The following is a 16679-nucleotide window of genomic DNA, read 5'->3' as shown; positions in this document are numbered from 1 at the left end:
AAAGAGTCAGCCATACAAAGCTCAGGGAGAAGATCATTCCCAGCTGAGAACTGTACTTAGTGTACAGATAAGTCTATTCCCAGGAGTGGTTAGAGAGCGAGGGGCTCTGACTCCTGGTTGTCAGAGATGAGCAGAACTATTCCAAATACTATTCCCCTGACTATTATCTAATCTCTTTTGTTGTCTCTGGAACCATGGCTCTTTCCCATCAATGAATTCATTCAGTCCCTGTAATCAACTCTGATTAGTGTTGTTTAACATCAATCTTTTCTACTTTTTTTTTTCAAAGAAAAATACCAATCAGTTCTGCACACCCTGCATGTTAAAAGCAGCACCTCTCCTGCTGACTTACCGTTCTCTTAATCAAAAGGGCAGGAGGAAGCAGTTGGGATTCACTTTTCTTTTTTTTCTTTCAAAGTACACAAATGTCAACTTCCTCAAGGATGTTTGGCATAGCGGAGTTCAGTCATGTTACGTACAAAGTCAGCTTGATCAAAAGGTTGCAGGCTGCCCACTGCTAAAATGGAGTGAGAAAAGGAAACCGAGGGCTTCTCTGAAGTGTGAATGAGTGCATAGGCCACTGTCACATGTGTATTTACACTGAGGACATGCTGAGCCAACAAGAGAGCTCAGGAAATGTAAACCTCTACTGCTACATTTCTCTATCTTCACCTTCAAAACTCGAGCGGCACTTTCTTTTAATTTTCTAGTTTTATTGTTGTACTCAGCTAAGGACTTTCCATTTAGCTTTGTAGCAAAGCCAAGTCATGGACATGTATATGTATTTAAAAAATTATTTTGACTACCAGTCCTCCAATGTTTAGCTGAAGAGTATTACCATCCTTGCCTCCACGGACTTGAAAGTGTTAGCAAGGAGAACAGGCACCAGGTTATTCATTCATCACTCATACCTTCTCTTACTCTTTCAACAAGTCAGTATCCATGATGTGGTTGTCAATGTGACAAACCCTTGTCAACAGTTCCCATGGAAGACACTTCTAGCTGTCAAAAGAAGATAAATTTTCCAAAAATTTATTATCTTAGATTAAATTGTAACTCAATTTGGTTTCAGAAATAGGTAACAAGTCTGTAAATAATACTTAATGGACATGTCTAAACCTGAACACACATTCCCATCAAGTGCAGAAGTCATCATATATGGTCCCCAAACAAGGTTACAGAAGTTATTTAATATTTGTAACAATGTAGAGCTGGTATAGTTCACAAACAAAATTTTGTGCAACCTCATCATTATTCTAATGTGAAAACTAAAGTGATGGAAGATATAAGGTCACATAGCTCTTAGCTTCAGCCAGAACTAGAACTCAAGCTCCAAATTCCTAATCTAAGGACTTTTATTTCATGATATGACCACTTATTAGGTAGGGATGAGGGGTGGGAAAGAGGGGAATATAAAGTCTTAAGGTCATTGATATGGAGGGACAAGGAGAGACAAGAGATGCTTAAAAATCATTGGTATAAAGAAAGGCTCTTCTTTTACTCTCTTGAAATGCCTCTGAAATCTTGGGAAGAACATAGGAGAAGTGTATATATAAAATCATCAGTCCCCCTCTTTATATGTTCTAAAAAAAACCTCTTAGAGCAGTATTCCCAGACTTCCCTGATCTTAACAATCAACTAGTTTCCTTGTTTCAGATACAAATGCCAAGGTCACTCCATGGAAGTTTCTGATTCTCTAGGTCTGGTGGCAGGAGGGAGGACCCAGACAAGTGCATATTTCACATGTAACCCTGATGATTCTTAGCATCAGGAATGTTTGGAAAACACTGTCCTAAAGAAACCTTTGCCACAGCATCTAGAAAATTCTTTGTTCCTAATGAATTGCCCCATTTCAGCATTTCTGTTGTGCCTTTTAAGCAGGTGCAGACTCTCATAGCAAGCCATGAACTTATATGTTCATTTAACATGACTTTGATACACATACTGAGTTTTAGGGCTTTTAGTGATAGCAAAAGGTCAAATGAGGTTCTTACCTAGCTCACTTTCACAGAAGCAGCAACCTATAACTCCCAATTACCAATCCCTAATTTATTTTTTTTTAAAAAAGCCTTTGCTCAGGCAACATACTTTAATTGAATACAGGATTCCTTTTTCTCCATTTTCATTTCACTGTCTGTTGATCTAGTTGATCAAATTACTAATTTCTACCCTACTGAAGATGATCTTCAGAAAAATCAGTTTGACTTTGTTGCATAGTAGAGATATTAAGAAGAATAATAAGAGGAAAGCGTATCAAATAAAAATAACTAGGAAAAGAAAGCTCTACCTTTGAACCCAGTCCGTCTCCTATTCAATGAAATATCTGTCTTATACCTTTTTGACATATAGAAATAAGCCTTTTTCACATCACCTCACTTCTCTTTGACAAGACAGTCTCTTTCTTTCCAAATTCTGTCTGAGACAAAACTCTCCTGCTTTGCCACCTACCTTTTAGAAAGGCAAAATCAGGAAGCACTGTCTCAGATGAGCTCACTTCTTGTATCTTTCAGTCAGACTTTTATTAAATGGATACTACACAAACCAACCAAAAAACAAAAATACTCCTGTCACTTCTTTTGCAATAATGCCACAATCTTGAGGAAAACTGAATTTGGGGGGAAGAGAATGGTCCATGCCCTCTTATAAGCATGAGAGGAAGAACAATGACAAAAAACAAGTCTGTTAATTGTGGTTGTACTATAGTTATATTAAGAATTGCACAATTAATTTCCACTATCAAATTAAACTGGTAAACAGTCCTAGATTAAAAACACAAGTTTGCTCTGCTTGTTTTCTTCAGTTATATACAAAGTAATCATAAATTCACTTTGCTATCACTAGTATGTTTTCACTTTGGGGGAGAAATATCTTTTTCCTCACAAGGAATATTCATATTGAGATGGCAAAGACCATGGTCAATGATGTATATAGTTGTAGGAGTGTGATAGCTGCTAAAGTAAGCACCTAGTTTAGTAGACTATTTCCATTAGAAGCCTGAAGCACAATAATTTTTTCCTGCTGGGAGGGAGTGTGTCTCTTGAGTGGGACAGAGGCTGAGAGGCAGCTTGCAGTAGGAAATACACTTAACAGGCAGAATCCAGGACGATCAGACAGCATCCGAAAGGCGTTAGAGACAGGGCCCAGAGATAGCAGAGATGTGTGTACCCTTGAGGCATGATTGAAAGATGATAGATGGTGGGTAACCATGGTTTTAAGAGTCCATCGTCACTGGCCACAACAACAGTGGCAGTCAACATTTGCAAGGTCTATAATTATGTCAGTGACCAGAGCTAGCTTCCCAGGTTAGGCTGGAACAACAACTAACAAGCTGCCCCTAGCCTCCTTCAGGATTCAAATGATAAAGCCACAGCAATCACAGTGGCGGTGGCAGCAGCAAGAGCATGGCTTTGACCCGCAGTTCTTGCCCATCAAAGAGCTGTGCCCTGTCTGCTCCCACTGACAGGCAGATAAATACAGAGATCTGTTGGCAAATACATATTTATGTGTAGCTACAGCTCCTTCATCCAGACCTATGGAGGATGCATAACAGCTTCTAGTGGTGTAACATATGCACCCACTAATGGGGTGAGACCCATTACTCACAAATGGGTGAAAAGAAGCCACAATGTGCAGGTCTTAACCCTGGTTTGTGGGCAGAAGCCTGTCATTCCGCTGCGGGCCGACAGGTCTCCTATTCAGACAGTCCTTGTTTAATTTCCCAAACACCCTTCCTCTAAATGGTGTGCCACTCTACACTCTGCAGACAGACAGGTTTGATAAGCAGAGCCATCAATTTTACATCCCCTATGCCAACTGCTGGGGAAAATTAGGCTTAGTAAGAACCTGGGATTGACTGGCTGGGGAGCCAAAAGAGTTTGTCACTTAGGAGGTATTTTCCACATCAGAACTTGAGATGGAAGCCTCATGGAGGGCTGTCCCTGTTCAGAATGTATGAAATCAAGAGAGTCCATAAATGTGTACTGGTGATCTACTGCGGGGCATATGTTATGCTGAAACCAGAAGATAAAGAGAAAAGTAAGGCATGGTCCTGTCTAGAAGGAGCTCTGAGTAGGCAAGAAAAGGCAGTCACTCGAATAGCCATAAGATAAAATGGGGCACTTGCCTTAGGAAGGAATCACAGCAATGTGCACACATGACTCTTGGCCAATAAAAAGTTGAATATAGATGTGATATGCTGGTCCAATTGTTACCCTTCAAGAAATGTCAGAACTGTCCAAAGAAAAGGCCAACTGAGTGCATGACTGATAATGATGGCACACAGCAAAAGACAAGTTAATGAGCACTGTTTCTCACAACCAAGTACAAGACTACCCTTGGGGTCTCTGAGACCGTCCAGGAGTAAGACAGAGCTTGGGATGTTCTTGAAATCTCTGCTAGCATATAGTCTCTACTGAGGTTTCCTTTTGGTGTTGATCTGATTTAAGTGAAGAAGGAAGGGAGAAAATGTAGAAGGGTTCTGCCGCTATTTCAGGAGTTAGACAGTGAGAGTTAAGAACTATATAGTTAAGAACACTCCTCCAGAATCTCTCCTGAGAGGATCAGCACTCTTTGATTTGCTAGATTTCCCACAGAGTCTTGCCTATCAGGAACTCATAAGTGTGAACCCAAAGGAGTCTGTGTGTTCCCTGAGTTTATTCCCCAAGCAGTCAAACTTCGAGAGCATGTTACATTGTGCAGGAATACAATATAGTAAAGCTTCACTGATTAGAGGCTTGGGTAAGCCTGAGGGTCCATTCTCCATACTGACCCTGCCTTATAAGTAGTGATGGACTTCACTAAAATCAAATCAAAAGGCAAAGAGGATCCCACATTTAGGAGATACTTTCCATTTAAAGTTATGGTGGGGCTAGAGTTACGGTTGGTAGGAAAGAGATACAGAGAGTGCCGTTAATGTTTCTAGAAATGTCCTTTTTTTTTTTATCTCCACAGTCATGACTGTATTTGAGTTTTGGCTGGTCTGCATCTGAATGATTGCAATTACCTCTCAGCTGGCATCTCGGACTAGTCTCAACCCCCTCAAACCACCCTGCACACTATAGCCAGGTTAACTCTTAAAACACCACTTTCATTATTTTTGCTTGCCTCTCTAAAACGTGTCAATTATTCGGCAAACCCTTCCTGAGTTCTAACTGTATGCCAGCTATTGTTCTCATCACCCACATAAAATAAATTTTGGACTCCACCTGCCTTTCCAAATTCATGTCCTAATCTTCACGAACATGGATCTTATTTCCAATTTCATTACTTCCTGTATGCATCAACTTCACTCCCATTGCTGTGCCTTCTTTCAGGTTAAAATTTTTCTTCCTTCTCCCTACTTCTCTGTTATCTGGTATCACAGCACTGCATGCCATCTTCCCTTCTCTCCAAAAGACCCCTTTTCCTTCATCCTTCAATGCCTAGCTTTTACATCCTCAGCTGAAGTTCTCCCTCTGCTATCAAGCCTCCCATATACCATAAGAAACCTCCCTGATGTGAATTCTTGCAGCACTCACTGACTTTCTTTACTCCTCATTTTGGTGCATAATAACAGGCTAGTGATTTCCACCTAATTAGTTTCAGGACCTAATTACTAATCTCTGCAACAAGACTATACAAACTAGAAGCTCCTTGTAAGCAGGTATTTATTGTCTCTGATAATAGTAACACTGCTAATAGTAACCCTGTTAACTATTGTGAGAAATACTAATTAAGTTTAGTATCATACTTCTTTCTAAATTTAAATTGTACCTCTTCTTTAAATTGTTTTTTTCTCTTTTTTACGAGCCCCTTCCAAAAAAAAGGGACAATAAGAGGAACACAATAAATATGTCAAAATGTAATGGTGAATGGTGTTTACCAGCTGCAACGATGTTGGATTTTGCTGTTAGTTTCTCTCCCTTTTACATGTGATATTTACTATTAGATGTATTCTACACTAATTCCAACATTGTTCAATTAAATTTTACATTAATTAAGTTTGTTAGCATCAGCCTAGAGGTGGAGCAGGTATATGGCAACTGAGACCAGGTTCAGGATATCAGGTCTCTGATATTTATCAAGGGACTAAGATAAGGACCATTGTGGAGGCATAACAAATGGTACAACACGTGGTCTGCCAAGGTGGTTGAATGCTGTTTCTTACAGATAGGGCTTGATATCAGCTTTCACTTACTATTGATGTAAGCATATTTTTCTCAAAATATAATAAATATACAAAAGGGTGTGTGAAACACGTGATATGAAGATCAAAATCAAGGTTAGAACCAAGGGTATCAGATTAAAATACAAATGGATAATAATCACTTATAAGATTAAAGTTCAGATTTCAAATGGGAAGAAGGTATAGGCAGAGGCATAAAGAACACAGTTCTAAGGATAGTGTCAATGGTTCCACAAAGGAAAAGATGAGGCAGATAGGAGGGTAGGCCTACTATAGTGACTGGATATCAGTACTGAGAGTTTCAAATCAGGCAAGAGGAGAAAAATAACTAGCAGAATCTGGATTGGAAGACAGAATAATAACTAGGGTTAGTGAATGCACTGGCCTAGATAAACAATGAGGTTAACATTTAGAACAACAGGTAGCCAGCACTAGGACCTAAGTGAAGATGGTGAAAATAGAACATTCATTCATTTACTGCACATTTATTTATTGAGCTGAAACTATAATGGCGGACCCATCAGTAGATTTGGACTAGATCATGCTTAACAGAATTTATGATTTAGGAAGGTCTTAAGTGATGAGATGAAAACAACTAGAGTGAGTAATAGGAGTGAGGACCAGCCACTGTGTAATTCTTCATTAAGTACTTGAAACCAGTGTGAAGGCTGAATTTAGTATCAAACCCACCTCGTCCAAAGCATGGAGTCCTTATATGTTCTCTGCTTAGGAAGACATTGAAATTAACATATAGGTGAAACTTAAGCCCACAGCTGAGGTAAGCAAGCACTGTTAGGTGGATGAGGTGTGTGCATGTGTGTTTGCATGTGTGTATGTGTGCGCATGTACACACATGTGTAGGAATTTTCCTAACAGCTATTAACCAAGACTCTATAGTATAGGAATAAGTGATGAAGAGGAGGATGATAATGGTGATTATAATAGCAGCTAATGTTTATTGAGTGCTTACTGTATATCAAGCATTGGCTTAATTATTTTACATTTATTAGATCACTTACTCCACATAGTAATTTTATGATGAAGGTATCATTATCATCCCCATTTTATATATTAAGAGACTGAGGCACAAGAATTTAATAGCTTTCCTAGGGTCATATAGCTAGCAAGTGGCAGAGCCCAGAGAGTCTGCCCTCTTAATCACTCTGCTATGCTGCCTAAATCCAGGAGAACAATAGGAGAGTTGTACTTCTTCATGACGGAGCTTATCTATGTCTACATAATGTCTCTCTTTTTTTTTTTACATTCCCATGGATATAAATGATTTGAGTATACTCTTACTAGGGCAGTATCACTTCTCAGAAATGTGACAATGGCATATTATGTTGCTCAGGAATATAATGAAAATCTCATGGTAACAGATGAGAGAGATTCAGCTCTTATAGACTTTAATTTTTAATTATACTATTTAAGCAATAAAGAAATATTGTGATGAAGCAGTAGAACAATAGTCAGGCTAATATGGAAAGTAAAAACTTCAGTCTCAGCCACTAATTGGGGGTCCAGCTATCTACCTCTCCATCCTCCATTCCTCTACAGGGTGATATAAGGGTTAGTAAGATCACTGAAAACACATTTACCTTATGAGGAGTCATAAGTTCTATTACTATTGTGGTTTTCTGAACCATGATAATCCTGCTGGGATTTTGTATTTAAGACAGTATGTAGAAAGATGATTCCCAAGCCCGGGAAAGAGAGTGACCAAATAAAATGTCAGCCATAATGACTGAATAAGTTTAAACTCCAGTGTCTAATTTTGTAGTGGCCTCTCTGGACAAAGTTGATAGTTGATGTAGGGGCACAAACATTTTCATTAAAAACCAAAGAGAAACATACATAGCTTTGAATCTTTCCTTGTTGCTCTCCTGGAGTCAATTCCAAAGCATCATCTAATAAACACAATTTGACAATTTGCAATTTTATTTAAATTTATTTTCTCCAGAAAATAAACATTCAAGTCAATTATTATGGCTTCCAATTTTCAGCTTGACTGTATCTCAGGACAGAATGGACCCTTTAGACGTCTAGGGAATCACTTTTGTGGGGCATTGTATATAATCTATACCTTACTGGAAGACTATCCAGTACTAGTATTTTCACAAGAGATCATGGGTCAAGGCAAAGAGAGGAACGAATGGGGCAAACACTTACGAGCTGTAAACTCTGATGTACAGGTAAGTTTAAAGGTCCCAACTTTTCTAGCCTCAACATGCTGGAAGACTCTGACCTTAAACAGAAATAGAGAATGTCTTCAACCAGGAAAACAAGAACACCTATATTCTGAACTTGTTGGGGAGTTTCTGGCCCCTTTTAACATTTGACCTTCAATGAATAATATAACTGCTTTTAGCCCTTAGCCTATACCAGCTGCAAAGGTGACAGATACCTGTCATATTTTAGGACGGCTTATCACCTCAGCCCCTGGAGTGATTTGAGTATTTATAGACACAAAGATAGAAACATAAAACACATATATATAGGCAGGAGTCCCTCAGAGGTGGCGATTAGGACTAGGCAGTAATTTTAGCTTGAAGTTCCTATGACTTAAATAGCCACTTGAGCTCTGCTCTTGCAGTTTACAATGTCAATAGAACCCCTAAATGAAATTACAGCCTTCAGATACACAGCAGGATATCCTTTCTTTGCCATGCAATGTACACGGCCAGGAGAAATTGCTCTGTATATGGAGTTTCACTAAAGCAGAATTTATCATAAGGCTGCTCTGCTAAAATATCATTATGCTGTTATTCACTGGATAACACATCTAATGACTCGGGGTGCACTTGATAGCCATGTTTCAGTGAACACAGACGCATGCCCTGATGTGAGCTGGGCACTCCAGTGCTTCAAAGCATTATCGATTTCAATTCTACCATAATTTACACCTGGCTTGTTTTGCCAATAGCTTGAACCCATGCTAACACCAGAACATACACATACAAGTATTAGAGAAATCAGAAATGAACTGTATGGCAACATGCATGCAGCAAACTTTCCAGGATTCTGCCTTTATAATCTCCCGTAATGCTAATTAAATATTCTGTACTACTTTCTCTGTTATGCTTGGACATTTCCTCTGTTAGCACTGTCCATGGTTGGCAGTGATAGAAACCTCTTATATTTTTACAAACTGTGGGTACTTTCAGGGCAGGATCTGGGTACTAGTCATCTTGGTTCCTCCACAACCTAGCACAATGGCTGGCACATAATAATTGCTCAGCATAATCTTCTCTAAGACTCCTCTTTCTCCCTCTCTGCCATAAATGTGCTTTACTCCAAGGATCTGCTACCTTTTGCTTTCTGTCAATAAATTTTCCTTGAGAAAAGTCCACTCTGTAATTTTAACTATTATCCTGAAGCTGACGATTCAGATGATTGCCAAACTTATCTCTATCCCTGACCTATCTCCAGCTTTCCTGACTAAATCCAACAGCCTACCAGGCATCAGTCTGGATAATTCCCCAACATCTCAAAATTAACACATTCAAAAGCAAATTTATCATCTTCCCCCAGCCTACAAAACCCATTCCTCCTCCTCGTAGCTTTTCTTGCTTAGTTGTATAAGGCAGAAACCTGGGAGCAATCCAAAACTCCTTCTCTTGATGCCTAGCCCAAAGGTTATTAAATTGTGTCCATTCTGCTTCTTATCTCTCAAACGTGTCTCTTCCGCCCTATTCCCATAGTTATTGTCCTAGTTCGGAGCTTCATTGTGTTCTGTCTGAACAATTTTAGTTGCCTCCTAACTCATTTTTCTGTCTCTATTCTCCCATTCCTCCAATCTATCCTCCACCATGCTGCCAGAGTGATCTTCTGTAACACAGTTTGGTCATTAACCTTCTCTACTTAAAACCTTTCAGTGGCTCCCCAAATGCCCCAAGATGAAGTTAAAACATCTTTGCGTGGCAGTCAAGGCCCAACATGATTGTCCCCTGCCTACATCTATAGCATCATTTCTTCACATCCTCTACTGAACATTAGTGATACTGTTCCCCAACTCTGCTATGCTATTTCCTCTTTAAGTGTCTTCGCCCCTTCTGGTCCTCTTACTGAATGTTCTTCCTCCCTCTGACCATCTGGGAGAATCCTACAAGGCCCAGAAGGGACTTATTAGCTCTTTTCTGAAGCTTTCCCTGACCCTCTACCACAAGGTACATTCGGGTAAACATTCACTGTTTTGTGCCTCCAAGGTTCCTTGAGCATCCTCCAGTTAACGATACTTAGCATATGCCATTATCCCTGCTTGTTTCCCTATCTGCCTCTCCACCAACGAACAACTTGAGGTCATGTCCTTTCATCTCTGTATTGTCAGTGACAAAGCCAAAACCTTCACAACAGCACATAAAGGCCCACGTGCTCAGGCCCCCACTGCCTTCCCTGCTACATCTACCATTCCCCTGCTTGCTCACTCTGATCCTGCACACAGACTTCCCTGTTACCCCTCAGACTTGCCTGATACAACTCCATTTCTGTCCAGGGCCTTTGCACTTGGTAGTTCCAGGCCTTTGTAGTTCCAGTTCTAGCCTTTGCCTAGATATCCACAAAACTTGCTTCTTTACCTTTCTCAAATGTTGTCCCCTTAGTGAGGCCTTCCGTTTCTACCCAGTTTAAAATTGCAACCTTACTCCTGACACACACACACATATACACACACACTCTCTCTCTCTCTGTCTCTCTTCCTTATTTCACTTTTCTCCACAGCACTTATCACTACCTAACATACTATATATTTTACATATGTACCTGTTGTGTCATCTTTCTCCCCTGCCTAAAAAGTAAGTATTTTGAGAATAGAGACTCCTGTTTGTTTTGTTTACTGTAGTATCCTCAGCCCTTAGAAAAGTGCTAGGTGCATAGTATGTGCTCCTTAATACATATTTGTTAATAAATGCATCAAGCTTTAGCCTCTAGAATAATATCTGACACAGAATATGGTTCAAAAATGTTTCCTGCATTAATAAATAAATGAGTGAATGAATGAATGTTAAATCCATGTTTATTGAATGTAATGAAGAGACAGTCTTTGTAATCTGATCCTCATAACAATGCTGGTAAATAAGTCAAACGGGTACTATTATCCTCATTAGACAAATGAAGTAGATGAATAAGGATAGGAGCCTAAGTTAAGGCAATATGGGTAGTTTAAGGTTTGCTACTCTTTTAATTCACTGTTAAAAGGAAGAGACATTTTTCTGCATTCTGTTTATGATGTATGTCTAACATTTATTACACTATTTTGGTACCTTTTGACTAGGAAGGCAATTAACAGGAGATGCAAGGTGCTAACACTTTTTATTACAATTTGTATCTTTCCTTATTAGGTGCTTTTCATAAGAACAGATCCTTTTCTTTCATTTTCAAAAGTGGATTAGGCACTCATACAATTTTGCCCCTCAGAGTGGGTTGTACATGACTACCCAAGAGGACATCATGCTACAAATCCTGCCAGAATGAACTGGAAGGCGAGTGTGGCATTTGTAGCTTGAGAATGAACAGGTTGTTTGGTGCCAAGTTTGTGCTAATGGAGATGTCCTCTATGTGTTAACACCCAAAGGAGAACATATTCAACAACAAAACATTTCAGTTTTTGGCATGTCTATGGAGAGTTAACTTTCCATTGTTCAAGGGTTAATTATCCGTTATGTGAATCGTTCCTTTTTCTCCCTCTGGCTGCTTACATCTAGGAATTCAGTTTCCTGGAGGATAAATAGGAAAAATAAAAAGAGATGGAAATCGAACTAGTACATATCATTTATATATATTAGAAGCTCTAGAAAAGAATTCAGTGTAGGAGACAGAATTAGGTGTAGTTTGGGGATTGCCAAGTTGATTGACCATTGATTGACAATTGATAGCAGATATAATTAAATTTCACAAAATATTGTGGCTTCTTTTAATTATTGTTTATTAGGGTCAGCTTCTAGTAATATGAAGTTAGTCTCTGGATGTTATTCGTGTCAGCAGGGTACCATTTAGGGTGTTGGAATGGGCCCCTCTCCTCCGATGTGTCCAGAGCACCAAATGTGCCTTAGTGTGCTCCAGCTTACTGACTGAGGAAGCACCAAGAGATCTCACCAATTTCTTCACTTATTCATGAGAAACAATTGCCCTTGGCTATTTTCAGCTATTATTTGCCTAAAACAGGGCATTTAATTAGTGCCTGTTAAGATCGTGGAAATGATTTGGCTGCCTGTCCTCTTGCCCCTCTCTTTATTGTGCTGTCTGTCTGCCCCACCCCTCTCCTGTCTAGTTCATGGGCATTCATAGCTAGTCTTCGTGCCTTTCCACATCTGACATCAGCCCGAGCTCCTTAGATGCTGAGTTTGAGGAAAGGAAGAACCGCTGACTGACTGTAGGCAAGTATTGACAAGCTGGAGGAGCCTTTGGTCAATATGATACATTAGAGGCCAGTCTGGTACTTTCAGACTGCAGGAGCAGACCGACCTGGGTATTCGGCCCCCTCACGAGTCCTGGAAAATGAAGGGAACTACTGTGAGCTCAAGACTCCATGTCCCATCAGAAATCACCTGGGCATTGTGGAGATTAGGAAAGCTACCTTGGCAAATGACTGGAGTTGCTGTCAGCTAGCTGGAAGATCTAATATGGGAGTTTAAGGGATTCAGATATAGAAAAATCTGTTGATTTGTTTTCTGGATGTATTTCTTCCATACGATAAGCAATACGTACTCAATGTCAATGCACTGCCATATGGATATCATCCGTCCATTCATCCACTCATTCATTCATCACATATTCATTGATCCTCCATTCAGATTAAGGCAATTTGACATTGGTTGGAAGGGAGATAAATAAACATAACATGTAGTACCTTTCCTCTAACCACGTGTAGTTTCATACATATAAAAAAACTTCAGTTCAAAGCAGTACATGATAAGTGTCAAACAAAAGCTACCGATTTTTAAAATGCAATTAATGTCAGAAGGGGAAGTTCACTTTTAATCTGAGTTATTATGGAAAGCTTCAAAGAAAAGTGTGACTTCACAAGAATATGTCTTGGCTGGTTATCTTGAAAAGGTATTTGGGAAATTATAGTTGCTGATGCTGATATGCAAATACAGCATCAAAGTATTTAATGTACAACTAAGTAGCTGAGAAACTAGAATAAACTGGGTCATTTGTATATAAATTCATTCTTACAAAATAAAGTGAATCATTAAATATATTCTCAATTTTCAGATAATTAAAAGCAATTTAATTTCCTTCTATTTAATTTTGAACTACTTTATACATATAGCAATTAATATTTTGAAGTTGTACATAAATAGAATTTAGGCTCATAATCTAACATGTATGTTCAATGAAGGATAATTACCAATCTTATCAGCTAACCAGATCTTATCTTTTGCAGATATTGTTCATAAGTATTTGTGCAAAATTTCTGTGTTGTCAGTGTGATAAAATGTCAACTACATTTCACTTATGATTGATTTGCAAAACGTCTGATTGAATTCAAAGGCAAGTAAGCCTACCTAGGATTTGGTTATATCTTTAATAGTTGAATATAGGTATGTGATTATGCATAAGATAACATACATATACAATCACATGATATAATGAATCAATGCCTTCATCCTAATGTTTAAAGATATGTATCTTTTGAAAGGAATCACATAAATATCAAAAAGCATTTGTATATAAATAAGAAAGAATAATTTCTTACTGGGGCAATAATAATTCTGTTATTTAGCAATGTCATTTGTGTCTCTTTGTGACTGCCTATTTAAATAAATATAACATAGGAAGTGCTTACAGCAAAAATGCACGTGCAAGATAATATACATTTTATAACGTGCATCCTCTGAAATGAAATAAAAATTTGGGTGATCAGCACTGGAAAACTGAATTATTGATAGTACACTGTGAAGGTTTATAACATAGGTTTTGAAAAGATCAGGTAACCATTTACAACCATTTAAATGGAAAGAAATACATCATTATCTTGCCTTTTTGTCAAAGGTGTACTGATCAAATTCTGACTTAAATACTCCAACTTAGCCATAGAATTCTTTCTTCCACAGCCATGTGGAACTCCAGATCTTGGCAACAATGAGGAAAATTTCTCTGTCAGGTTATATTTTTTAAATGTCATCTCTTGGGATATACTCTTAGATATTTGTGTTTACCTGTTTTCTGCTTAAAGATGCTCATAAAATTTCATGTACAGGCTACAGGATTTCAATAATAAAATATTTTCTAAGTATTAGATATACAGCTTGCCCTCAGTGCAGTCCTAATAGACATCATCCCTACCAGAGATTAACAGACAATTCTCCCAGCAGTCTGTGCAGCCTAAGCGTTAACTGAGAAAGGCACAACCTAACGTAGGTCTTGGTGGTAATGGGGTAAAACTAGTTACATTTTTTATATCAAACTTAGAAAAAATTTTAACACTATTTTCCCTTTCAACTTCTTTCTTTAGAAAAAAAGAATTAATGGAAAATCCCCAAGAAACATTACACATACAAGTAGTATGGTCATAACTGACATGGCCTAACTGAAATAGGCAAGTTTTCCATTACATACCATTAAACTTTCAGCACACTGGTCCTAATAAAACTCTGGGACTGCTTCCTATCACAATGACAGCTCAGGAATTTGATGTGCCTCACAAACTACAGGAATTGTGAAAGGAAGCTGACTCTTTGTCCTAGAGGTCACTGACAGACCCTGATGAGGCTGTAGCAGGGGTCAGTGTCTGTAGGGACCACAGGAATAAACGAGCATGCGTGAGTTCAATGGTTAAGAATCTGAATCGCCCAGAGTAGCAAACAAAATTCCAAAGCCAAGTATCACTGTAATATGCTGGATGACTGTACCAGCTTGGACAAGAGTACACACAACAGGCACACACAATACACATCTGGTTAAATGTAAAATCAACTATTGCTAAAGCATTTTCAACTTTTAGGAGGAATCTACTGGCAATGTGTTAATAGCAAGGAAAACTAAAACAATAAAATAGCATCTCTTTCCAAATATTTAAGAACATCGAGTAAGTGCCCCTTAGGCTGGGTTGTGGTTCTTGGAAGTTTTAGCCTATGAGAACCATATTGGGGACATCAAAGACTCCTCCCTCTCTCCAAAGAGCAATTCACTTCAGATGCTGCCACACAGTCAAATGCTTTTACGGCCACCATGTTTTTTTGTTTTCTGTTTTTTCCACTCTTAATATTTTGGAACATGCTGGATTCTTGAAATTGGAAAGAAGACAAGAAAACACAGTAAGATCAAATACCTCTGAAAGAGCAAGTAAGTAGGGACCTGATGGTAAAAGACAAATACACATTCTAACCGAAACTCCACTTCCAGGGAGAGTGTGAATTATTAACAAGGACACGGAAGGCATGTATTGGAACCAAAAGCTGGTCTGTTGACTCCTCTGCTAGTCTCATATCAGACAGCATGCAACCACCCCCTTTTCATTCCTTTGACAACTTCCCAGAGCACACTCAATCAGAATCTCTTATATTGAGGACAATACTATATTTGGGTTTAATACTGTGAGGACAGTCATCTAGTTTTCCTATGTCACAATGATAAATTTCCCTGGAACCAAATAAGGATTCTCCTTGCATTCTTCTGTTTGATATCATGAATGCAGAAGAATAAAGAAGAGGGTATGACAAATAATATTTTCCAAAGGTCGGGTGGAGGGAGTTTCCCTAATATTTAAAAACAGCCAGTTCTTAGCAAAGTGATCTTTAGAAGAACAGTATTAACAATATTCTGCTATGCATCCACTTCTCTTTCTTGCTTAGCTGGGTACGTTATGTATTCTGAGCATAATGTAAATGTGCGGAAGAGAGATGCATGAAAAGTTGGTAGAGAGAAACTCCCAACAAACCATGAATCCCACTTTCACTTCCCCCTCCTACCACCCGGACTACTACCTCCCAGCTGCACTCACTCACCTATCTCCCTCCTCCCACAAGCATGTTTGCCAGGCCTGCCAAGGCTGACATCCATCGGTGGCAGCATGAAACCTAAGCCTGCAGGCTCCTCCTGAGCACAGACTCAAGGCTCAGCCATTGTCCATAGAGTGCTCTCAGCTGTGCACAGTAAAATCTTCATCAGGCCGTTGGATTGTTTGGTAGCTTTTTAAAAAAACTGCATTCTTTTTTTTCCTTTTTAAAAACACTCGTTATTTCCTGACTGCCTCAGAGACACCAAGAATAGAATCCTTGACACATCAAATTCTGGAACCTCACCACTCACCAGGACTATGGTTCCTGATCCAAGGAGTATCGACTGAGAATCAGCACAGTCTCTTGAGAGTGTCCAGGCCTGGCTGCTAAGCTCCCTGCTCTGATTAGTTTGTCAAGTTCACAGTGTTCCAGAGTGCTGAAGCACAGAAATTAGGGAGGGGAGGTGGAAGGAAAATCACTGGAGCCTCTTACGATCTAACTTCTACTAACTGAGAGGAAATGTCTTATAAATAAACAACAGCAAGAGAAACAAAAAAAAAAAAAAAAAAAAAAAA

At 38.9% G+C, this 16679-nt stretch overlaps 1 protein-coding gene across 3 annotated transcripts in view; it reads right to left on the bottom strand.

The window, feature by feature from the left end:
• The window catches only part of ZBTB20 (zinc finger and BTB domain containing 20), a 467807-nt gene that overhangs the window by 274510 nt on the left and 176618 nt on the right, over positions 1-16679 (bottom strand). Inside the window, exon 1 of one of the 3 annotated variants that reach the window (XM_007454826.1) lies at positions 16415-16503. The exons of the other annotated variants lie outside the window; for them this stretch is intronic. The gene's annotated coding sequence lies outside the window, so the exon portion shown is untranslated. Of the gene's footprint in view, positions 1-16414; positions 16504-16679 lie in introns of those variants that run through there. 3 annotated transcript variants of the gene reach the window in all.

This window comes from Lipotes vexillifer, unplaced genomic scaffold (assembly GCF_000442215.2).
Source record: "Lipotes vexillifer unplaced genomic scaffold, Lipotes_vexillifer_v1.1 scaffold1674, whole genome shotgun sequence".
Classification (NCBI taxonomy): domain Eukaryota; kingdom Metazoa; phylum Chordata; class Mammalia; order Artiodactyla; family Lipotidae; genus Lipotes; species Lipotes vexillifer.
This window is presented reverse-complemented; position numbering and strand designations above follow the sequence as displayed.